At 37.0% G+C, this 13,259-nt stretch overlaps 1 pseudogene; it reads right to left on the reverse strand.

Moving 5' to 3' along the window:
* Positions 1-5,805: 5,805 nt before the first annotated feature.
* LOC125110368 (DEP domain-containing protein 7-like) lies at positions 5,806-7,533 on the reverse strand (annotated as a pseudogene).
* Between the last annotated feature and the right edge of the window lie 5,726 nt (positions 7,534-13,259).

Here is a 13,259-nt window from a genome sequence, read left to right on the forward strand (position 1 = left end):
CCCACTATGTCTGGTCACTTATGATGGAACATGATAATGTGAGGAAAAAGAATGTATACACGTATGTGTAACTGGGTCACCATGCTGTACAGTGGAAAATTGGGAACTATGTCTGGCCACTTATGATGGAGTATGATAATGTGAGAAAAAAGAATGTATACATATATGTGCAACTGGGTCACCATGCTGTACAGTAGAAAACTGACAGAACATTGTAAACCAGCTAAAATTGAAAAAAAAAATCATTATATAAAAAAGGAAGTTTCTAGAAACACTGATTCAAACACTTTTTTGCTAGTATGAAGATATATTTTTCACAATGTGCTTGCATCCCTATTTATGGTGTGATTCTAATAATGTAACAGAAAAATGCCCAAGACTTTAAGAAATATGAAGGAGAATATCCTTAAGGCCTTTTTATTTTTTTGGCCACACAATGGCATGTGGAAGTTGCCAGGCTAGGGACTGAACCTGCACCACAGCAGTGACCTGAGCCACAGCAGTGACAACACCAGATCCTAATCTGTTAAGCCACGAGGGAATTCCCCTTAAGGCCTTTTGAAATAAAATGCCTATTTCTATTTTTCTTTTTTAGGAGCCAGTTCAATGAAGTTTTCTTAAAAGGAGAGAGAGTGAGAAAAGGAGTTTTACTTATACAGTTATAGCAAATGCTGGTTATCTATGATTATTAGTGTTATTATAAAACAACTAATTGAGCACTTATCAAGAGATATAGAAATAAGAATATGGCTAAAGATAGAGACAGATATATAGTTACAGGTATATGGATAGAGATATATGATACTGAGACACATGACTGGTAGCTCACAGCAATCCTGTGAGGCAGGGTTTATCTCCACCTCACAGATACGGAAGCACAGAAAAGTAGAGTAACTTGCTCCAAGTTACATAGCCAATATTATTGCCAGGATTCCAACACTAGGCTGCAACTACACTAACTTCCTTTCCACACTAACTTCCTTTAAGATTCTTATTCCTAGCAAAACATAGAAAAAAGAACAGACAGCATGTACAGTGAAACATCTAATCCTTTCCCTCTGTCTCTTCAAGGCACTATACAGAATGATAAAAGAGAATGTGGGCATCCCAGATGTGAAAGGTACATCCCTGCGTGTGTACTGAGGTACATCTACTGAAAACATACATGAGATAAGAGGCAGGCTGGAGATTTGCCTGTGAGTGAGATGGAACTGGGGCAGACAAGCTAGCATTGGGATGGGGGTGGGGAGCAGAGAATCAGGAAGGAACACATGCCAATATTTTCCTTTTCCTTTTCTTTCTCTTGCCACTTTAAATGGATGTGAGATAAGACAAGAAGCAAACACAAAAACTGAGAATTTAGGGAGTTCCCATTTTGGTTCAGCAGGTTGAGAACCCTACTAGTGTATCCATGAGGATGCAGGTTCAATCCCTGGCCTCGCTCAGTGGGTTGGGGGTCAGGCATTATGCCATGAGCTGTGGCATAAGTTTCAGAGGCTGCTCAGATGTGGTATTCCTATGGCTGTGGCATAGGCCAGCAGCTGCAGCTCTGATTTGACCCTTATCTGGGGAACTTCCATATGCAGCAGTTGTGGCCTTAAAGAGGAAAAAAAACAAATGAGAATTAGCTTCAGCATCTGAAATGATTAAAGGGAGAAAAAAAACTGAAGACCAAACAAAGAACAGTGCAATGAGAAGGTACTAACTCCCATGGCTGTCCAGTGGAAGGCAAGGAAGCCTGTCCATGGCATAAGTGGACCAAAGATCCTTGAGTATCTTTGCACACTGATATAGATGGTGGAGAATGATTTTAGAGCATTGGTTCTCAAGCAGGAAGATTTTGCCACCATCCACCCCAACCCCTGCTGAGAACATTTGACACTAGAGACACTTTTAGTTGTCAAGACTGGGGGAAGGGTGCTACTAACATATTGTGGCAGAGGTCAGGAATATGCCCAACATCCTACAATGCACAGGACAGACTCTCGAAACGAAGAATTGTCCCACCCCAAATGTCAAAGTGTCACTGTTGAGAAATCTTATGTTAAGGGACCTGTTATTTGTTTCTTCCCTCGTATAGACACAGGCCCCTCAGCTTATTAACTTATTAACTCAAGGTTTTTCTTCCTTTGTTTGTTTTTTGTTTTGTTTTGTTTTGCTTTTTAGAGCCATACCCACAGCATATGCTAGAGGGTGAAATGGAGCTACAGCTGCTGACATACGCTACAGCCACAGCAACATGGGATCCAAGCTGTGTCTGCGACATACACCACAGCTCAGAGAAATGCCAGATCCCTGACCCACTGAGCAAGGCCAATGATCAAACACGCATCCCCATGGATACCAGTCGGAGTCATTTCCACTGTGCCACAGTGGGAACTTGACTCAATTTCTTTAATAAATCTATCCAAATCATCTCTCTCTCTTTGTGCGAGGTTTTATTTTTGTTTTCTTTTTAGGGCCTCAGCTGTGGCATATGAAGTTCCAGGGCAAGGGGGTTGAATCTGTGCTGCAACTGCTGGCCTATGCCATAGCCACAGCAAAGCTGGAGTGAGCTGCATCTATGACCTACACCACAGCTTGTGGCAACGCAAAATCCTCACAAACACTATGTCAGTTCTTAACCTGCTGAGCCACAATGGGACCTCCTTGTGTGAGTTTTGACAGGATATGTATTTCAAAGAATTGATTCATTTAATATAGGTTATCAAATTTATGGGCATGGAGTTGTTCAGAGTAGTCCTGCATTATCCTTTCTCATTGTGGTTTGGATTTGTATTTCACTAATGATTAGTGAAATTGAATATCTTTTTGTACCCATTGCTATTTGTATGTCTTCTTTTGAGAAATGTATATACAAGTCCTTTTTGTGTGGTTTTTTGCTTGCTTTCATTTTTGTGGGGTTTTTTCTTTGTTTGTTTTTGCTATTGAGTTGTATGAATTCCTTACATATTTTGTATATCGACTTTTTATCAGATATGTTTACAAATACTTTTCTCATATTCTGTAAGTTTCCTTTTTATTCTGTTTATTGCTCCCCCTCCTGTGCAGAAGATTTTTAGTTAAATGACTTCCATTTGCCTATTTTTGCTTTTGGTGTCATATCACCCTGCCACACACACAAAAATAAGCATTTCCCAGACCAATATCAAGAAGATTTTTTGCTATTTTGTCTCCTAGTAATTTTGTACGTCTTACATCTTAAGTCTTTAAACCATTTTGAATTATTTTTATATGCTATGAAATAAAAGTCCAGTTTAATCCTCCTGCATGTGGATATGTAGTTTTCCCAGCACCACTCATTGAAGAGACTATTCTTTCCCAATTGTGTGTTCTTGATGCTTTTGTCAAAGATTGACTGACCATACATGTGAATTTATTTCTGAGCTCTCTTCTGTTCCACTAGTCTATATGTTTGCTTTTTTGGCAGCATACTCTTTTGATTACTGTGCCTTTGTATTATGGTTAGAACTCAGAAAGTATCATGCCTCTAGGTTTGTTCTTCTTGCTCAAAATTGCTTTGGCTATCCAAGCACTTTTGTGGTTCCAGTTGAATTTTAGGATTGTTTTTTTCTATTTTTGTAAAAAAATACCATTGGAATTTGATAGGGATTGCATTAAACCTGTAGATCACTGTAGGCATTATGAACGTTATAACAATATTGATTCCTCAAATCCATGAGCATAAATCTTTCTATTTATGTCTTCTATTTCCTTCCTAAGTTTTAATGTGCAAGGCTTTCATCTCTTTTGTTGAGTTTATTCAAAAGTATTTTATTCTTTGTGTTGCTACCGTAAATAGGATCATTTTTGTAGTTTCATTTTCAGATAATTTATTGTTTGTAGATAAAAACACATCTGATTTTGCATCTGATTTTATGTCCTGCAAGTTTACTAAATTTGTTCATTAGTTTTTTTGTTTTGTTTTGTTTTGTCTTTTTGCCTTTTCTAGGGCCACACCCACAGCATATGGAGGTTCCCAGGCTAGGGGTTGAATCAGAGCTGTAGCCACCAGCCTACACCAGAGCCACAGCAACGTGAGATCCGAGCTGCATCTGCGACCTACATCACCGCTCATGGCAACATCGGATCCTTAACCCACTGAGCAAGGCCAGGGATCAAACCTGCAACCTCATGGTTCCTAGTCAGATTCATTAACCACTGTGCAATGACGGGAACTCCCAAAATTTGTTCATTAGTTTTATCAGGGTTTTGTTGTTATTGTTGTTGAGTCTTTAGAGTTTTCTACACGTGATTGTGGCATCTGCAAAGATAACTTTACATCTTTATGATTTGGATGAGATTTATTTTCTTTTCTTGTCTAATTTCTCTGGCTAGAACTTCTAGTACTGTGTTAAAAATAAGTGGGAAAACTAGGAATTCTTGCCTAGCACCAGATTTTATAGGGAAAGTTTCCAGATTTTCCCCAATTGATTATGTTAACTGTTGGCTTTTGATATATGGTTTTTGTTGCATGAGTTATGCTTCTTCTATAAGTATTTCAGAGAGTTTTAATAACATAAATGGATGCTACATTTTGTGAAATGCTCTTTCTGTGTCTATTGAGATGATCTTACGGTTTTCTGCTAATATACATGTCATATTGACTGCTTTGCATATGTTGAATAATCCTTGCATCCCCAAGGGGTAAATTCTACTTGAGTATGATATATGATCCTTTTGATGTGCTGTTGAATTTGGTTTTCTAGTATTTTATTGAGAACTTTTGCTTCTATATTCACCAGGGATATTGGCCACTGCTTTCATATTTTGTAGTATCTTAGGCTGGTTTTGGTATCTGAGTAATGCCGGCCTCATAAAATGAGTTTGGATGTGTCCTAGCTTTTTTGGGGGGGTGGAATTTAAGAAGGATTAATATTAACTCCTTTTTGAGCATTTTGTAGAATTTGTGTCAAGCCATCAGTTTGAGGCATTTCTTTGTTAGTAGATTTTTGATTATTGATTCAGTCTCCTTTTTTGTTATTGGTGCGTTCCAGCTATTTCTCTTGGTTCAGTTTTGGCAGGTTAATTGCCTATATTTCTAGTAATTTATATATTTCTTCCAAATTATCCATGTGTTGGCATATAATTGTTAATAAGTCCTTCATGATCATTTTTATGTCTGAGGCATTCAATGTAATGTCTTCTCTTTCATTTCTGATTTTATTTTTTAAAACTATTTTCCCAATACAATTTTTTTTAAATGTACAGCGTGGTGACCCAGAACACATATATATGTACATTCTATTTTCTCACATTACCATGCTCCATCATATGTGACTAGACGTAGTTCCCAGTGCTACACAGCAGGATCTCATTGCTAATCCATTCCAAAGGCAATAGTTTGCATTTATTAACCCCAAGCTCCCAATCCACCCCACTCCCTCCCCCTTCACCTTGGCAACCACAAGTCTCTTCTCCAAGTCCATGATTTTCTTTTCTGTGGAAAGGTTCATTTGTGGCTATATATTAGATTCCAGATATAAGTGATATCATATGTATACGGTATTTGTCTTTCTCTTTCTGACTTACTTCACTTAGTATGAGAGTCTCTAGTTCCATCCATGTTGCTACAAATGGCATTATTTTGTTCTTTTTATGGCTGATTAGTATTCCATTGTGTATATATACCACATCTTCCTAATCAATCATGTCGATGGACATTTAATTTTAGTCATTTTTTATAAAAAAAAGTTGTATTAAGTACAGTTTCATACTTAGGAGAATATCCAATATTATAAACAATTGGATAGTTAGGATACAAATTTATTTTTAAAATACACGTTATATACAAATATTAGAAACTCACTCCCTAAAATACTCAGTAAAGATGTTTGAGTAACACTTAGAGAACTAACATAGCAATTTTTTCTTCTCTTTGGAAGACAGTTTTGAATCCTCATCAATATTTTTAGTAAATTCAATAATTCACCCTTGGTTGTCTTCCTTGTACAGTCAGAATAATCACTTTTATCAACTCTTTGGCAATAAATATATTCTGTGTCTCTATTTGGATTACTTCCTTTCTGAATGTCCATGATTAATATTGAAAATTTTATGTAGAGTTCCAGGAATCTTAAAAACATCTTTCTGATGATCCATTAAAAAGTATACCAGATAAGTTTTGCCACTGGATAAATATTTATTGTCAACAATAGCTTTTGAGAATACCCTTTTTACAACCAATTAGTTGTCACTTTCTTTCTGTAATTCAAATTCAGAAAGGTGTGCTGCAACAGTCACAAAATACAGTAGTTTTCTAAATTATTTTCTACTTGAGGAATCCAAAAGCTTTAGAAAGGGCCGAGTTAACTTCTAATGCTATTTCAGTCTTCCCATTCACTAAGAGTTCTGCAATTTCATTATGAACATCAGATAAGTGATTTAACAGAGGTTCCCTACTACTGTAATATTTGCCAACTGCGTCAAACAGAAGTTTTTTCCCTAAGTCTATTCTATCTGGTTGCTCAGGAAAATTTCCATTTATGCCCACAACTATCTGATCTGGAAGGTATTCCAAGCAGCCAAGTTGCTAAAGAAAGTCTCTCATCTTTCTGAGATTCACTGTAAGCCTGAGCATCCCTTGATGCACAGATCCTGTTTTTGACCAAGTCAGGCTGCCTCTTAGGTTGAGGAACCTTAGGTACAACCTCTTGCCCCTTGAGTAGGAAGTCAAGGAGTGGGAGGTCTATAAGTTGTAGCAGACAACCAGTTGATTTTTCTTGTCATGCGTTATTAATAACTTGTAGACATATTTACATGAAGGGAATCAGCAGGCTTTAAACTCAGGTTTTCCCAAAGATCCTCTAAACTTACTGATTGGATATCAGAGTACTTAAATAGTGCATCTTCTGCATAATCTGGAAGGTGAATACAGTTGTTCTCTTTGCCAAATTGGCTGTCTTGGTTAGATATTAGGAATCTATAAAGGCTGCAATTACTATCTTCAAATATAAGTTTAATTATCTTTTCCAAAGATTCTGATTGGAATGGCTTCATATATTTTGTAGCCCATAAGTGCTTGACACATTTTCACCACTCTGGCCTGAGGAATATCTACATCACCATGGTATTTACTCTGAATTAGGTGAAAAGAAAAATGATATCCACAGCTTTCAAATAAAAAAAAAGCAGTCATTGTGTCTTTTTCTTTTCTTTTTTGACCTCCCTGCAGCATATGGAGTTCCCAAGCCAGGGACCAGATCCAAGCCACTGTTTTGATCTACTCTACAGCTGTGGCAATGCTGGATCCTTTAACCCACTGTACCAGGCTGGAAATCAAACCTGCATCCTGGTGTGCAGAGATGCTGTCAATCCCACTGCACCACGGTGGGAATTCCCACTGTGTCTTTTAAAGTGATGCCTTCATTTTTTCACATCCATTTGTGTTTGAAGAGTCTTTATAGTGCTGCTCCATACATATATAGCTCCACATGGTTTCTGGACTACACTGAAACCAGGAGGCCTCTGTGTGGCACTCTGGAGGAGAGGTTCAGTACCAGCTCTTTCTCCTGCACCTGTAGCCATGGCCATGGACACCTGGATGCCACCAAGTCAGCCTCACAGCAAAGCTTAGCCTTATTGTTATATTAGTTAGTCTAAAGGTTTTTCAATGCTGTATATCTTTTCAAAAAAGCATCTTTTCAAAATATTTTATTGGTGTATAGTTGACTTACAATGTTGTATAAGTCCCAGGTGTACAGCAAAGTGAATCAGATATGCAGAGAAATATATCTGTTCTTTTTTCCAATATAGGTTACTAGAAACTACTGAGTAGATTTTCCTGTGCTATATAGTAGGTCCTCTTTAATCATCTATTTTACACAGTAGTGTGTACATATTATTTCCATCCTCCCAGTTCCTAGCTCCCCACCAGTGGTTTCACTTATGGTAACCATAAAATTGGTTTTGAAATCTGTGAGTTTGTTTCTATTTTTGTAAGTTCTTTTGTATCATTTTTATTCAATTTCACATACAAGTGATATCATATGATATTTTCCTTTCTCTTTCTGACTTAATATGATAATCTCTGGTTCCATCCATGTTGCTGCAAATTGTATTATTTCATTCTTTTTTATGACTGAGTAGTATTCCATTGTATATACGTACCATATCTTCTTTATCCATTCCTTTGTCAATGGACATTTAAGTTGCTTCCATGTCTTGGCTATTGTAAATAGTGCTGCAATGAACATCGGGGTGCATATATCTTTTTGAATTATGCTTTTCTCCAGAGAGATGCCTAGGAGTGGGATTGCTGGATCATATGGTAATTTTATAGTTAGACTTTTAAGGAACCTCCATGCTGTCTTCCATAGTGGTTGTACCAATTTACATTCTCACCAACAGTGTAAGAGGATTCCCTTTTCTCCACGCCCTCCCCAGCATTTATTGTTTATGGAATTTTGATGATGGCCATTCTGACTGGTGTGCAGTGATACCTCACTGTAGTTTTGACTTGAGTATCTCTAATAAGTAGTAATATTGAGCATCTTTTAAGGTTTTGGGGGTTTTTTGTTTGTTTTTTGCATCTGACTGTCTTCTTTGGAAAATATCTATTTAGATATTCTGCCCACTTTTGATTATTTTTGTTTGTTTGTTTGTTTGTTTTTATATAAATTTCCATGAGATGTTTGTATATTTTGCAGATTAATCCCTTGTTGGTTGCTTCATTTGCAAAGATTTTCTCCCATTCTGAAGCAATTTGAATACTGGGTCTTATTTTTTTATCCCAAGTATCTCCTAATGTATGCTTTAGCTAGTTAAGAGTAGAAGCAACTCTGAGAAGAAAAACAACATGTTTTAAAAGAAAAAACGCTAAAGGGGATAAAATATTTTTCCCAAGAAGAAAAAAAAATGAATTTACTTTTAAAAACCACATTCAAATAATTGATTTTGCTTTAGCACACAGCTGAACATGCTTTGATACAGAACACGAGGATGAGACAGCAAGTATTTAGAATTCAGTCATTTGCCACATCTCTATGATTTGGTCTCAGCTTGGCATGCTGACATTATTATTTCTAAAAGGCCACTCATGGATATCTAAAGAAATTATCTAATAATAGTGGGAACAACAGCATTATTTCCCATTTATTGGGCATATTACTCTGGGCCAGGTGCTTTGCATATCTCTTTGCATGGACTAGCTCCTTATAGCCTCATAAAAACTCTTTGAGGTGGATATTATGATCCCATTATGCGGTGAGTTGGCATAGTTGAATTTTGAATTTTGACAATAAGGCTTTATAGTCTTACTCAGAACCACTGTATTAGATTCCCACATTTGCCATCTTCCCAGTGAATAACCAGAGCAGAGTCATGGAATTCCAGAGTGGAGGTGGGGGGAAGGGAGTGATACTTGAACCTCTAACTTGGAAACTTCAAAGAAAGCTGGCCAGGAAGCAAAAGGACTCTTTTGGTGGGGTGAAGGGCACAGGAATCCAGTTCCTGAACAAGGTGTATGTGGAGGTAAACTCAGTGATGATGGATTTAGAATCTAGGTCTAGAGAGCCTGGACTACACAGGAAAGAAAGGACTCATGAAACAAAGAAAGACTCATGAACCAAAGCAGAGTTTTGGTTTCAGGAATGAGAACAATGAACCATCTATACATTGGATCTTATTTCCAAGTTTTTTAGAATATTAATAGAATTTAAGTGAAACCATTTTGATTGGACTTTCAGCATTACCACTAAAAGGCTGTGAAATTTTATACCAGCTACGCAGATTCTCAGTCTTAGCTTCCTTCCTTGCAAGTAGCATGTAATAACACCTATTTTATACTATGACTGTGAAGATTAGGGACAATTTATGTTTAAAGACTAATTTACCCTCTGGCTTTAGTAGAAAATAAATACTCACCAGAAGAGATAAAGGGAGAGTCTGGAGAGCTGATCTTGGCAGAAGCTAAATCTTATGAGGACTAAGGTGGCCTGGAGATACACTGCAGAGTACAGGGTAATGCAAGGATTTGGACATCAAGCATAGATTATAAAAATGAACCATAAAAGGTTTTCCTCCCAAAATTCACTATTTGTTATCACTCATCATTGATTTATCTTCCTTCTGGGGACTAAACCCTACTTTAATTCTGGTGATTGACCTTTCCCTACATTCGATCTATGTGGTATGAGTGGAATTGACCATTCATCCTCCTCAGGAGACCTCACCTCACCCAGTCAGAACATGACACACCCTGGCCATGGTGAATGACTTGGTCTTAGCATGAAACTCTGTCAGAGGTTACAGGGTGTCTAGAAGCTTTTACTAAAAGTTTCGGGTCAGGGTTCATGGTCCTTTATCACTGAACCTAAGAGTATGTTTGGTCTACAGTTGCTACTTTGGGGGGAGAATTTGTGTTAGAGCAGAGCCAACAAAAGCAATGGAGTCCAGAGATAAAGAAAGATACCCGGATCCTGGCAGCATTGTTTGAACACTAGTTTTAAGCTCTGCCTGGAAATAATCTGACACTTTGATTTTCTACTTATGGGTATTAATACACTTTCTTTCTTTCTTTCTTTCTTTCTTTCTTTCTTTCTTTCTTTCTTTCTTTCTTTCTTTCTTCCTTCCTTCCTTCCTTCCTTCCTTCCTTCCTTCCTTCCTTCCTTCCTTTTTTGGCTCAAACCGATTTGGGTCACATTTTCTGTGACTTAACTAATTGATTAGATTCTAAACTAATATACTCGTCACATTGTATAAATGGAAAGCAGTAAATGGAAGCCTTTCATTCCTATCTCATTTTCTTCCTCTTACAAAAATTTTAATTAAAAGAATCATAAATTTGACTATGGATATAAGTAATAATAGATTCCCATACTAACTGAGTACCATTTAGCATATTCTTTAGATATTTTATTTAGGGACATTTATTAATCTATTATCATATACACCATGCACACGTACATGCACACAATGAAGTGAAAGAATCTGTGTAAATGTTATGATTATTGGGTAATAAATTACTGAAATACCATCTCTTGAATGAGACATTGGCTTTGACAGTTCTAATTGGTATCTGCAACAATAATGAAAGAAATCTCTTGAGTGTGTGCTCAAAATTAGTCTGCAATAAACATACCAAATTATACTTTTGAATCAGTATGGAAGAGAGAGAGGGAAGAAGGAAAAAAGAAAAAGGAAATAAAGACAAACAGTGAGGAGAGAGGTAGGAGGGAGGAATAAAAGGAAGGAGAGAAGGCAGGGGGCAGGAAGAAGAAAGGAAGAGAAACAAAACCCAAATTGACAGCTAGTCAAGAAGAAGAAAAACCAGCAGGTAAATGTGTTTATTTTCAGTCCATTGTAATAATACAAGAATAAACTCAGTGTGATCCCAGAAGTCTGAATGGTCCTCCAAAACATCTTGGATTTAGAACTGGGCACTGATTCAACAGAAGAAAGGAAAACAGAGTGCACAGCTTAAATTCGAAATTATCTCCTTTTAATATAAAACCATTACTCTGCAATAGATAAAGAAAGCATATCCAGATATTGAACCAGAAATGGTTATAGTAAGGCATTAAATGAAGTTGTAGTACTAACACTTTTGTGAAATTCAAACTTTGATAAAGATTTGTCATTTTTCACTTATAATTTTGACTTACAATTTGTTAATGCATACACAAAAAAATCACAACAGGATTTAGTTCTCTAGATATTCTGCAAGTTCGACTAAACTTTTTAGAGGGTTTGATCTGGGGAGGCCTGGCCACAGGCAGTAGAGAGTGAAGTAAGAGATGACCTAAGACTTCCGATTCAAACACGAAATTCAGGCAGACCTTGTCTTTGAGGCATCAGTTAGAAGAGAAGAGGCTGAGATGCAAACATCTAGTTGTGACTCAACAGACAGAAATGTAGCCTAGACCATGTAAGACTCTTAGGAATGTAGAGAAGAAACCAGAGATGGAGAGATTCTGTGAGCAGAAAGTTGGAAATTGGCAAACAACCACTATGGATACACAGCCCACATACCAAATAGGACTAGACAGATGAAGTGAACAAGGAAAGAGGGTAATGCATTAAAAAAATATCTTACTCTCTTTGTACACTTCCACCTTTGAGAGAGTTTCTAAAACAAAAATGACAGTATAAACATGATGACAGATGGAAACTGACAATTGTCTTCACATGAAGTAAGTGATAGAGAATGGTGGAGGGTGTGGAGAATTAAGAGTTCATTCTTTTATTCATATGTACATATTTAGTTAATTTTCTCTGTCTGTGTGTGCGTTTGTTTCTTTTATGGTAGGTGCCAGTCATCCAAAGAATTGAAGATGGGCTCCGTGGTTCTCCAGAAAATATCATTTTCTCCTGGACTCATCATTTTTGCCTCCTGGACTTCCATGGCTGCTCAGTCTGCAGGGCCATTGTGCTTAGGTTTCTGAATAAACATCACTCTGGCCCCGTAGATTGGGTTGAGACTGAGACTGAGACCTGATGCCACGTGCATTTGTGCAAAGGGAATGGGTTCATCTGGCCCCTCATTTTTCATGGACATAACACAATCCATAAATGCAGCAGCTTTCTTTCCCACTTTCAACATGTGTCCCACACCCTAACACGTTACACACCCACTAACCTCCTGATAGATTTCACTCTTTTTCCAACTGTTTCCAACATGGAAGAGGTTCTTAAAAATGGACATTTATCTGAAATTCTGCCCTAACATACAGAGTTTAGCCATAAAATTCTGCCCCAAAGAGAAAGATAAAATAGATATGCCAGAATTCCCAATCTTGCCAGAATTCTCAATCTTAAGACCTTGAACCGGACTCTGAATTTTTTATGTGTTTTCAGTGTTCTCGGTTACTTGCTCTAAGGCAATAGAAAGAAATCTGGAGTGAGAAGATGGATTTATTTAGGCAATTTATGACAATTTTGGTTAACATATATATCATTGTACTTGTTATATTTAACCATATTTACCCATAACCACTGTGGCAAGTTTAGAATTCTTCTAAATTACTGATGACAAGCTATTTAAAGAACAGTGGGGCTATAAGAATAGTCTTGAAGCTCTGCTTACATTTTTGTGTGTAGTTTGTGGGAAATAGATTGATAGGTGTAGGAGAGAGACAAACTCTCCCCAACTTGATCCCCAACCACGTCTTCATCTATAATTGTCTCTTAGAGGAGCTTGCAGTTGATAAAATCTTTTGCTTCAAAATAAAAAATAAATAAATAAACTGAAAGAAAATCTAATTGTCTCCTGGGATAGAGCCATTGTCACCATTATTAAATTCTCTTTATAGCTATGGATT

Source organism: Phacochoerus africanus, chromosome 1, assembly GCF_016906955.1.
Source record: "Phacochoerus africanus isolate WHEZ1 chromosome 1, ROS_Pafr_v1, whole genome shotgun sequence".
NCBI lineage: Eukaryota > Metazoa > Chordata > Mammalia > Artiodactyla > Suidae > Phacochoerus > Phacochoerus africanus.